The sequence below is a fragment of the Schistocerca nitens genome, chromosome 5 (genome assembly GCF_023898315.1).
Source record: "Schistocerca nitens isolate TAMUIC-IGC-003100 chromosome 5, iqSchNite1.1, whole genome shotgun sequence".
NCBI lineage: Eukaryota > Metazoa > Arthropoda > Insecta > Orthoptera > Acrididae > Schistocerca > Schistocerca nitens.
This window is the reverse complement of record NC_064618.1, coordinates 350,290,840-350,303,315: the sequence shown is the minus strand read 5'-3', so window position 1 is coordinate 350,303,315 and position 12,476 is coordinate 350,290,840.

The window sequence follows — 12,476 nt, the reverse complement described above, 5'->3', positions numbered from 1 at the left end:
ATTAGACAACATTATTTCATTTTTTCATGTAGCAAAACATTGACGAACTTCGATTAGGTAATAGAGTCTTTCCCAGAAAAGAAAGTACACCACATAAAGCGGTGGCAAGATCACATAGAAAAAAAAGCTAGAACTTAAGGATTGAAGAAATGTGTACTCTCTTGCTTGTCTCTTGTCTTTACTCGTTTTATGTATCCTATATTTAATTTTATGTCACACAGAACAGTAAGTTACTAGCTAATAGGCGGTAAAGACTGCAGATTTTCCGAAGAGCTCTTGTTCTGACGTTTACAAATAATCCCATCCAGTATTAATTGCGAGATTCCTTTTAAGAGGGGCAGGATGTCAAACAGGGCGACTGTGAGCAGGAGAGGCACCACAGGACATTTTAATTCCCACTGGCCTGAATATAATTTGATGGCACCCATTACAAAATATTACACATATGAATTCCACAGAGCGAAATACAGAGACATGTGATGGGAGAATGCTGTATGAAGAGGCGTGGTACTGCACTTTGGCACATTTAAGACCAAATAACATGTCTTATGTTCCCTCGAACATATATGTTTTATGTATCAGACTCTTCAGAAAGATGTGTGCTACAAAATGAAGGTATTTTTGAAAAGTCGATTTTTTCAATTTTTGGTGTCCTACCTCAAACGCTCGAGGGAGGGGTAGTGCCACTATCTAATATTGCCCCGGTTCGGAAATATCGTAGATCCAGACCTGATGCACAGAGCAGTCTGAGTTGTAGTGGGGAGGTGGTAGTCTCCACGTGACCCGTGTTTATGTTAAGTGATTTTGCTGTTTCCTCTTCATTTATTGCCCTCACAACAAATGAAAACAAAACGGATTTCTGTGGCCGGGAGCTATCAAGTGAATTGAAATACATTCACATAAATACGGATGGCTGAAATATGTTATTAGTTTCAGATTTTATTTTGTTGCCACCCTTCTGACAGTCAAGTGTTAATCACCTCACAGAACAATGAAGTTATTGTTGTCGGTTTGTTAAAGAAATTTGACTTTTATTAATCTTTTCTGCTGAGGCAGTCAATTTATTTGAAACGAAGTGTTTAATTCCACCCTATTGGCTAGTTTCAACTGTTCGCTGCATTTCAAGTTCACATTTACATCTTCTAGCATGTATGGCATTATGCTATAGTAAAGAACCAAACATGAAATAATAGAGTACTGGTACTCCAAGAAAATGTACATCTGATTCAGGACATAAGAATGTGCACTTTAAGCCGAATTATGTGTTTTAGTATGGTTCACAAAATTCGCATGCTATTGGAGTATCGTTTAGTGTCTTGTTTTTTTTTTTTTTTTTTTCACGACATAATGTAAGATCTTTTAATGTTTTGCACGTACGAACATACAGGCTTTCTGCGTCATCGTAATGCGCAAGCACGGCGACACCTGTTATCTGGTGTTCTCTGGCAACTGCTGAAACGAATCTATTTCTAACAGGTCGCAGGAAAATATTCCGAATGGTTGATTGTAAAGCGTTACTTTCAAAGAAAATTTCCTTTTACGCAAGATGAACTCTGCTGCGCGCGAATGTCCAATGAATTTCTTAAATCACAGAGTGTTTGACTCTCATTCAAAAATCAAATCTTTGAGGACAACCGTTTAGAATATTTTCGAGCCCAGAAGATCAGACATTTATGTTGTTGTTAAAAATTTCAGTGGCACATTTGTGTGATGTATCTTAAAATGTAACACAAGCAAAAGAGATCAACATTATGTGTGAAAGCTTAGCTTCTCTTGCAGCTTGTTAATCTTAGAGACCAATATTATACGTGTAAGCTTTTCTTTTCTTGTAGCAACACTATGTATATTAATTTAAACTGTTACCTTTTCCTATATGTGTGTTCTTGCTACTTAACAGTTATGTTGCTATTGGCTGACTACATCATGTATCCTATGCTCAGAATATCCTCTGTCACTGGCTGGCGAGAATGCTTGACATGAGCTACGACTGGCTTACAAAAGCGCATCTCAGTCTCGATTTCAATCCTTCGGAAACTAACATGCGGTGTTTGGTGGAATTCGAATTTATACTTTCACGTAATACTAAAATATGCAGTGTACATGTTGCTGCAAATAAGACATCTTTCCAAAACGTGTTTTTTCCTCTGAGTTTTGTTTTCTAAAGTGCCAGGAAATTCTACGCCAGTGTATAAAACCACAACCACTGAAAATATTGATAAGTTTTACAGTTCCAAGGAAAAGTATACTGTTATTTACCACAGAAAAAGTGTATTTTCATCCGGGAAAAAGTGTATTTTTAACCGGGAAATCCAGGAAAAATCCAGGAATTTTTTTTCCTCGTCCATGTATACACCCTGACAGTGGAATAATTTGGTATCAGTGGGCTATTGCAGTAGACAACCAATGCAATTCCTCTGCTAACAGCATGGCATTGCCTGGACCACCTCTCCTGAAAATGTGACCATGTCACTTGGACCTTACATGACTAAAAAACCATGGCCTGGTCAGATGAATCCCAATTTCAGTTGGTAAGAGCTGATGGCAGGGTTCGAGCATGGCACAGACCCCATGAAGCCATGGAACCAGGTTACCAACAATGCACTGTGCAAGCTGGTGGTGGCTCCATAATGTTATGGGCTGTGTTTATGTGGTATGAACAGGATCCATTGACCCAAATGTTTGGCTACTTGGAGACCATTTACAGCCAATCATGGACTTGATGTTCCCAAACAATGATGGAATTTTTATCAATGTTTAATGGGATACCCTTTTCTAACATAACCTTTTTTTTATAGGAATAACCAATACCATTTATACCATCAATTCTTGTATAGGTGAAAGAATTTCATTTATTTCTGGATTCATTTATAAAATAATCATGTTGCTTGGTAAAGATTCTTATTTTCTCAAGAAAGTATGTAAATTCTGTTGCTTTGTAACCTTTTTGGAATATTGTGAGTACTGCAGAATGTAGTAGTAGTAGTGGGCATGCCTCTGATGGAAATGCATGTGTTTTTTTTTTAATTTTGTCTACAACAATGTAATTGATGGCTATATAAAAATGGAGATTATGAAGTCAGTGTGATATAGAAGAATGGGATGAAATAAAAGAAAATTATAGCAACAGATAGTACTTCATCAGTTATTTAGTCATCAGGAACCCACTACGTTAATTCAAAATTTCAGCCACAAGAATGCATGCCTAGACGCAAGAATTGGAGCCAACAACAAGAAGATAAAATGAAAATAAGTAAAACGTTTTTCTTTTGTATATCTTACACCTCTCAAAGCTTTTGAAACTCTGAAGACACTGAGAAAAATTTAATACTGATGTGTGGGAGGATAAGATAACAAATGTCAGTGCACCATGTCACTGGGCCAGTTGTCCACGATTGGTTAGAAAACATTCTGGACAGTTTTTGTGAATTATTCGGCCACCCAGATCACATGACATCAATCACAACAAAGATTTAAGGAATATAATTGAGAGGCCAGTTAGCGCACAATCTCCTGCAATGGCAACACATTCTCAATTATAGACAGAAGTAGAGGCAAAATACCTCAATACTTCTGTAGGAGACTTCCAGTGACTTGTTGAGTCCATGCCACATTGAGTTCTTACACTATACTGGGCAAAAGGAGGTCCAACACAATGTTAGGAGGTATCCCTTGACTTTTTTCATCTCATTGTAGGTCAAGATCATACATAGACCAGTTTTGTTGTGCCAGGGAAAGAGTTTTGCTTAAGAATACTAATGATATGTACCTTTGTTGCTCCAAAACACACTTTGCCACATTAATGAGCAAACTATGCATGCAAAGACTGTTGAAAAGCTGGTGTAAGTGTTCTGCCTCTGAATTGGACATTATTAACATGTCACCAATGTAAATGAAACAAAATTCAAAATTGTAAGTAATTTCATCCATAAATCTTTGAAAAGTTTGTGCGGCATTGTGCCAAGTCCAAATGGCATACACATGGCTGTTTTTGGGGTGTCACCTGGCATGATCAGTAATTGGTAGTATGCACGCACTAGATCAGTTGAAGAGAAGACACATTTACTGAGCACAGTATGTGCAAAGTCCTTGATGTGCGGCACAGGGTATTGCTCAGGTATGGTCCGACTGTTAAGTTGATGATAATCACTGCAGTGCATCGTCCATTACTTTCCTTTGGCACTACATGGAGCAGTGAAGCCAAGCTACTACTAGATGGTTGGTAGATATCCTGTGCCAACATGAAGACAAACTCATGTTTCACTGGTTTGAACTTTTCGGATTTCAAACCTCATGGTCACATGTGACTCATGGTGTTGTCAGTATGTAATGTACTGTATTATGTTGCATCGGTGCAAGTGTGGGTGACTGTCATATAATTTCTCAAAACTGCCTAAGGAGTGTAATATATAGTGAGTCTCCTGTTATCGTTTGCACTCTAGCACTGGAATTGTGATGAAATTGACACCGGCTGCTTAGGCTGGTTGTTGTGTCCAGAAGACAGCCGTGTTGAAGATCTAGGAGCAGTGTGAAAAATTACAAGACTGCTCCTAGTATCAGGTGCACCACATCGGCAACTATGAACTGCCATTCAAATCTAAGCCAGAGACCCAGGTTGAGGCCCAATGTTACATATCCATACGTCTGAATGGTGTAGCCATTGGCAGTAAACAGAAGGTAATCATCATGACTACAGTGACGCAGATGGATGGCTGGGTAAACCAAAACATCCACACCTGTGTCCACCAAGAATGGCTGCTTTGTATTGCTCATTAACGAAGAGCAAATGGCTGTTATCTGGAGAGTCAATTGCCATCATTTCTGACTTCCCATTGTGTTTCCCATTTCGCACAGTAGGATGCATTTCCTTTCCTCTGTGCCAAAGTGTCTGTGGTACCAGCATAATTTTGTAGCTGATGATGGTTGACTGCAACTCCTTGTTGAGTGATACCATTGTTGTCTGCTGGTACTTGTGTGAGAAACTGCAACTTGTGTAATAAGCTCCACCAGCTGTGCTTGAAGTGAAGCAAACATTTACATTGTGGTATTATCTGGTTGTGGTCCGACAGCCGGCACATTCACAGATAGATGCATTTCAGCAATGCAGTCAGCCATGTGTATGAGGGCACATCCAATACACCTGCACACACTTTGAGTATTTTTTATGCATCTGATGGAAGGTGCGACAACCAAATGTTTCTCAAAATGTCATTGCTGATTGCGCTGTTCACTATTATCTGCAGATGATAGTAGCAACTGTGACAGTGCACAATTACTGAGATCTTCCATCTGCAGCAACTTCTCTAATCCCTTAGTTTGAGAATATGACATGCACTCAATCAGTGCATTTTTAAGTGCTGTATACCATTCGCGTAGGTGGTCGTGTGGCTAGAATGTCCTGCACTTTGCTGGCCATATCGTCATTTAGTGCTGCAACAATGTAACTGTGTTTGGTGTCATTGGCACCTGCCCTAACTGGTTCTGCAGCTGCACACACCAAAGCACCAGATTGTGTTGCTAAACTGGATGTGAGTTCACTGCTTGAGGCTGACTACCACGCTCACTGGCACCTCATCTGCAGTTGTTGGTGCTGTCATCAATAAAGTCTATAATGGTATGTAAATCACCTAGGAGATACACAGCGTGGCTGAAGTGCATGACACAGCTTTTAATATGTTCACGTTCCAGCATGGCTGAGTCTTGATCACATCACATGGTGTGATTGTTTTTTGCTAAACACATTGTATCCGGCATAGTTATCAAACAATCTCATTGGGGTCACCCATAAATGATGGGTGTTATAACAAGATATTTATTTCCAATATTTAATGAACACAGCATGCAGAAAAATGTGAGTGAGTGATATCTCTGAATACACTTAGCAACCAGGTAAGAACAAAGAATAAAGAACATTAGTGGTTATGCTAACACCGAATATCATGCTCTGACTTGCAACACTTTGCGTCACAATTATTTTCACTGTGTGCACTGTCAGTACATTACTGTTACTTGTCAGCAATTACTACACTGTCTGTAACTGCAGTGCCATAATTATTACATAAATTAGCAAATTGTTTTCCCAGCTCACTTAATGGTTTTATCAGATTTAACAGTGTCTCTTGTAAATACTCATACCTTACTACTTCTCAATGTCTGTTATTCCATTTACTTCTTTATTTACAACTTGTTAATTGATGGATGTATTCACAATATTAAGTGTTACAAAGACAAGGTTTCTAAGAAAGTTCCTAACCATACATTACTAACTTCATTACTGCCTTATTAGAACATGTACTTCATATCACTTCAATGATACTTCATCATTTCGTATAACTCAATATATCGTTCCATTTATTTAGTTTTTTGACCTTCATTGGACCACTCTGGTCAACTTTATACACAGAATTTTTCAGTTTCCTGTCAGCCCAGTACTTCTTCAGTCTCTCAGATCTCATCCTTCTTTCTTCATCAGAAACCACCCTTCCTGTTGACTGTTTGTTGATTCTCGTTTGCAGTCTGGTTTGTTTGTGAGTTTCCTGATTTTGTCAGTTTTGTTTCTTTGGTCTTACAATATAATCTGTAGCTCATCCATATCTTCCTTGATTTCTGTAATCCATGTAATGTTGCACTTACTACCCCACAGTTTTTCTATTATTCTCCTGATAGTCCTGTTCTTTGGTGTTCTGATTAGATGTCCGAAAAATGAAATGTGTTTCTTCCTGATTGTACTCATTACTGATTCTATTTCTTTGTAGACTGTTTCATTTGTAGCTACTCTCCAGTGCCCATCTTTCTGGTACAATTTGTTGATGCCCATCCTGATGATTCTTCTCTCTGTTTTGAGTATTTTGTCTATTTGTGCAGTGTTAGTTGTTTTGAAGATGGTTTCACTTGTTATTGCTCCATTACTACATCATTATTCCACTATACTCTTCTTCATTACAATATCATTAAACATCAGATCACTGCTTTGCCTTATTCACAAAAATTACTCTAAAGGATGATGCCTCAAAGCAACAAACAACAATATTACTGACAAAACTTTACTTATTTCTTGCATAACAGACCAAACAATTGTTAATTCAAGCATTACTTCACTTTGAGTGATGTGTTGCTGTCTACTCCAGTCTTATAGCCTACACTGTGACAGACAATATTCTTGATATACACTGATAAACCAAAATGTTATAACTAATGCCCTCCATGACATTGGATGCCACCTGGTGCTTTGCAGGTACATGATGCAGTAACAAAAGTATGTGAGCATAGCAGACATGGAAGTGGATCACCCTGGTGAAGATATGAGCTGCAAACAGGGAAATCCATTGAGATAAGCAACTTTGACAATTAGCAGATTATTGTCACTCAGAACCTGTGAATGGCAAAGGTGGTCAAATGTTCATATGCCGCAGTCATGAGCATCTATGGGAACAGGTAGAAGGACAGTGAAACTACCATTAGGTGCTAAATGCTAGTACATCCACGTTTATTGCAGAATGTGGGGTTCAGAGGCTTGTTTACTCTGTAAAGTAAGATAGATTGTGATCTGTGGCACATCTGCGGAAAGAGCACAATGCTGGTCCATAGGTTGATGGTTGTTTCTACAAATACCATCATCAATGTGAACAGCAGCTCGAAACATGCAACACATCATGGACACAGGCTGGTGGGAGCAGCACTATTTCATGAGATACATTCTCCTGTGCTTTCATGGGACCTGTGGTAGTAATCGAAGGCATGCTGGCTACTGCAAACCACCTGCATCCCTTCATGTCTGATGCCTTCCACAACATCTTTCAGCAGTACAATTGCCCATGTCTTGGAGTCAGAACCATGCTACAGTGGTTTGATGAACATTGTAGTAAACTTATGTTGATGTCTCGGTGACTAAATTCTCCTATTTAATTCCTATGGAAACCATCTGGGTTGCTATCGGGCCCCTCATCACATACGCAAATCAACGGCCCGTTATTTATGTGAATTAAATGACCTGTGCATAGACATCTCTACAAACCTACAAAGAATGATCAGAACCCTTATATGCAGAATCAGTGATTTATGTTGTTCCCAAGATGGACAAACAAGCTATTAAGCATGTGGCTAGCACTTAGGTCGCTGTCCAGGTGCGCAAGTCATGTGTGTGTGTGTGTGTGTGTGTGTGTGTGTGTGTGTGTGTGTGTGTGTGTGTGTGTATGTGTGTCTATAGCTGACAAAGGCCTTAATGGCCAAAAGCTATAATTGTGTGAATATTTTTGTTGTGCCTATCGCAACCCAGCATCTCCGCTATATGGTGAGTAGCAACTTTTCTTCTCTAATATTGTTAATAAATTTTATTGTCTTTCTTTCTTGTTAAGATTGTACGTGATCAATACCCAGTTATTCTAGCCAGCTGTAAGTGGCACTATAAAAACGCTAAATTGATAGGCCAAAGTCTGGGCCAGTACAGAGTCTGCGCCAAGATACAGCATAGCTCAACATTCTTCGAATAACTAGTCAGGAGGCATGAAAAAGGCCATGTGACAGCCTTCCATGTCTGTCTGCAGAGAGATGCTTCAGAGTCTCCCTCTTTCATGTTTCAGCCCTCCTCCCGGGCAGCTGGCTTACACAACAGTATTGTTCCTTTCAAATATTTTCTAACTTTTGGTCACCCACCCTTGTTGCCTGTGTAACTGTTATGTGGAAAATCTATATCCTCCCTGGGTGGTCCCATTGTAGTCTGAACCTGCAATAAACAAGACATTTTCATTAACTGTAAAGCTTGTAATTGCCCCTGATATTCCACACCTTTCATTCAGCCCACATCCCATTCTCATCATCCTGTACAATAACAATGAAGTCTAGATCTAAGTACAGGAGGACACCACTGCACCAATGGATGCATTCTTCTGAACAACAGTGTGTCCATTGATACATCCTTTGGGATTATGAGAAGTCCAACGATGAACACCTGTAGAAATTGGAAATATTATGAATACTTTCAGAAAGGAAGTACCTCTTTATCAACCTTAAGCCCTATACTTATCAACATGTTCGAGTAAGGACAGAAATAACTGAGCAGTTAAAACTGTTAGAGAAAAAAATTATGGCAAAAAATTTGGAACTTCAGTGAATAGAATTTGGTCATATCAAAACTTAGATAATCTAGAATTACACATTAATATGGAAAAATTCGCAGACACTGACAGGACAGCAACTACTAAACATTTATGAGATCATGTACTAAATGAGACAGCAAACATTAAATAATTAAACATTGAAATTCTTGAGAACAATAGTTAAATGGGTACAAGAGGTATGGAGACATATGAATATGCAATGCTGTATCTGCCACACTGAATCTTTAGATCCAGCATTAGTTCATTCATCCCTGAACCTAACATAAGTTAAGAGGAGCCAGGACCTAACTACTACTGACAGAGACAAAGAGGGAAATGCAAAGGAGTGTTGGATGAGTATCAAGGTTAAAATGATGTAATGCAAATCAATGTGTTCCGTAATTTTCTAAAATGAAAAGGAGAAAGTGATACATTGCAAAATCAACATTAGGTGCATTGACAAAGTGCACTTTATTAGAAAGTTATATATGTATTTACTGTGTAAAATAATCAATTTCTCATTTGAAACACAAACAAATAATAATTTGTATTTTGTTGTTTTTCAGACATTGGAGACATACAGGAACTTGAAAAATCTGTGCAATACTTGGAAGAAGAACTAAAAGCAAGTGATGAGAAGCTTAAGAAATTCAGTACAATTCATCTCAGTGAAGAAAGAGAAAACCTCCTCAAAGAACCCAGTAATAGCTTACTGTTCAGGGAGTAAATACAATTTATTCCATTCATTGGCATTACTCATAAAATCTGTTATTATGTGTGAGATGTCTACATAATTTTCATTTACTGTTCATGCAACACAGATGATCTAGTACTTTATTTAAAACCACCATTAGCTATCCTGTTTAAAGTGATAGGTTAGCAATAACAACATAACTGGAAAGCTCATTGTTATTGATGGAAACACGTTCCTGGAAAATTTTATGCTTCTTCTCAAGACTGATACTAACTTTGTTGTAAAAAATTAATCACCAACAACATAAGGAAAGGACAGATTGCTACTCACCATAAAGATGACATGTTGAGTTACAGACAGACACAACAAAAAGGCTGTTACATATTTAACTTTCAGCCAAAGTCTTATTCAGAAAAGCACACACATTCATTCACACAAACAAGCACATCTCATGCACACATGACCATCATTTTGGGCAGCTTGAACCAGAATGCAGCATTCAAGTGAAAAGAAAAATGAAAGCAGCACTCTGGATGGTGGGAAGGAAGAGAGGGGTGGAGAGGGGAAGGATAGCAGGGTATGGGGAGGGGGAGAGAAGGGCACTATCTGGCAGAGGGTACAGAGATTAGATGGAGGCATGACAAGATTGCCATCTGGTGCAAAGTTGGGAGGCTGTTGAGCAAGGGGAGCAAATGGGGGGAGGGGGAGGGTTGTTGCAAAAAATGGAGAAGGAGAGAAAACAGAGGAAAGGAAAAGACTGGCAGTTGCATTGGTAGATGGCAGCACACAATGAGATTCAAGCACATGAATAGGGCAGAGGTGATTGGACAAAGGGCAGCAGAATCTGTTTGGAGAGGGAGAGGGGGGAGGGGGGGGGGGGAGAGGAGGCTACAGTAGGCTACTGTAAGTTGCGGCCAGCATGAATTCAGGTGTCAAGAATGTGTTTTAAGGTTAACTCCTGTCTGTGCAGTTCAAAAAAGCTGATGGCTGAGGGGAGGATCCAGATGACTTTAGTTGTGAAGCAGCCATTAAATCAAGTATGTTATGTTCAGCAGCATGTTGTGCCACAGAGTGGTCTACTTTACTTTTGGCCACAGTTCACTGATTATCTACTGTCCCCATCACTTTACCTCCTGGTTCCCTAATTGTCACTGTTGTTGCCACTTCCCTATACAGTTTCATCGTTCATACCCATTGTCTTGCCATTATTGACCACTACCTTCCCCAATGTCCTTCAGAATCTCAAACCTGCTACCACATTCCTCATACACCTTATTAATTTTATCCTAACTCACAAATACTTCTCCTTTGAAAGGAAAGTGTATAAACAAATCCACTACACAGCCATGGGTACCTGCATGACACCCTCCTATGCCAATCTGTTAACGGGCTATCAAGAAGAGTCCTTCCTAGCCCCCCCCCCCCCCCCCCCCCAAATGCCAGACTGCTGCCCTGGTTCAGGTTCATTGATGATATCTTCATGATCTATATTCAGGTCTAAGACACCCTGTCCTCATTTCTTCACAACCTCAACACCTTCTCTCCCATCCCCTTCACCTAGCCCATCTCAACCTAGTGTTCCACCTTTCTGGATATTGACCTCCTCTCTGATGGCTTCATCCACACTTTTGTCCACATTAAATCCACCAACTACCAAAAGTACCTGCATTTCCACACCAAAAAATTCCTTCCATGCAGCCATGCCATCCAAGACCGCGTATCTGCAGTGACACAAACTTCCTGTCTCAATATGGTGAAGGTTTCAACAAGGCCTTCACAGACAAGCATTACCCCTTGGACCTAGTCCGCAAATGGGTTTCCCATGCCATTTCCCCACACACCTCCAATCCTCCTGTCACCCCCAAGGATGAGTTACAAAGGAGTGCCCTTTCATCACCCAGTATCACTCCTGACTGGAGCAATTGAACGACATCCCTGTTTAGGGATTTTCTTACCTATCTTAATGCTCTGAATGAAGATTCTTCTCATCCCAGCCAAAGTTGTGTTCTGTTGCCCACTCAACCTCCACAACATCCTTGCCCATCCCTGTGCCACAACCAAAACCAACCTCTTGCTGCTGGGATCATATCAATGTGGATGACCAAGGTGCAAAACCTGCCCAATCCACTCACCCATAAGTCCCTACTCCAGTCCTGTCACAGGCTTATACTACCTCATCAGAGGCTGGGCCACCTGTGAAAGCAGCCATGTCATATACCAGCTCTGATGCAATCATTGCACAGTTTTTTTATATTGATAAGGCTGTCAACTAGCATTCCACTAGGATGAACAGCCACCTCCAAACCGTGGTCAGCAGCAAAGTAGACTACCCTGTAGCACAACATGCTGTTGAACATAACATGCTTGATTTGAATGGCTGCTTCACAACCCAGGTCATGTGGATCCTCTTCTCAACTACCAGCTTTTCTGAACTGCACAGATGTGAGTTATTCTTACAACACATTATCCATTTCTGAAATCATCCCAGCCTCAACCTATGGTAACTTACTCTCCCCACACCCTCCACTCAATAGTTTTCACCACCCTCTGTCGGATCACCTCATCCTTATTCATGTGGACCACCCCTATTGTGTGCTGTTCTCTGCCAACGTACCTGCTCATCTTTCCCCTTCCCTGCTCCTCTTCTTTTTCATTTCCAGTCCCCCCCCCCCCCTCCTATCTCCCCCTGC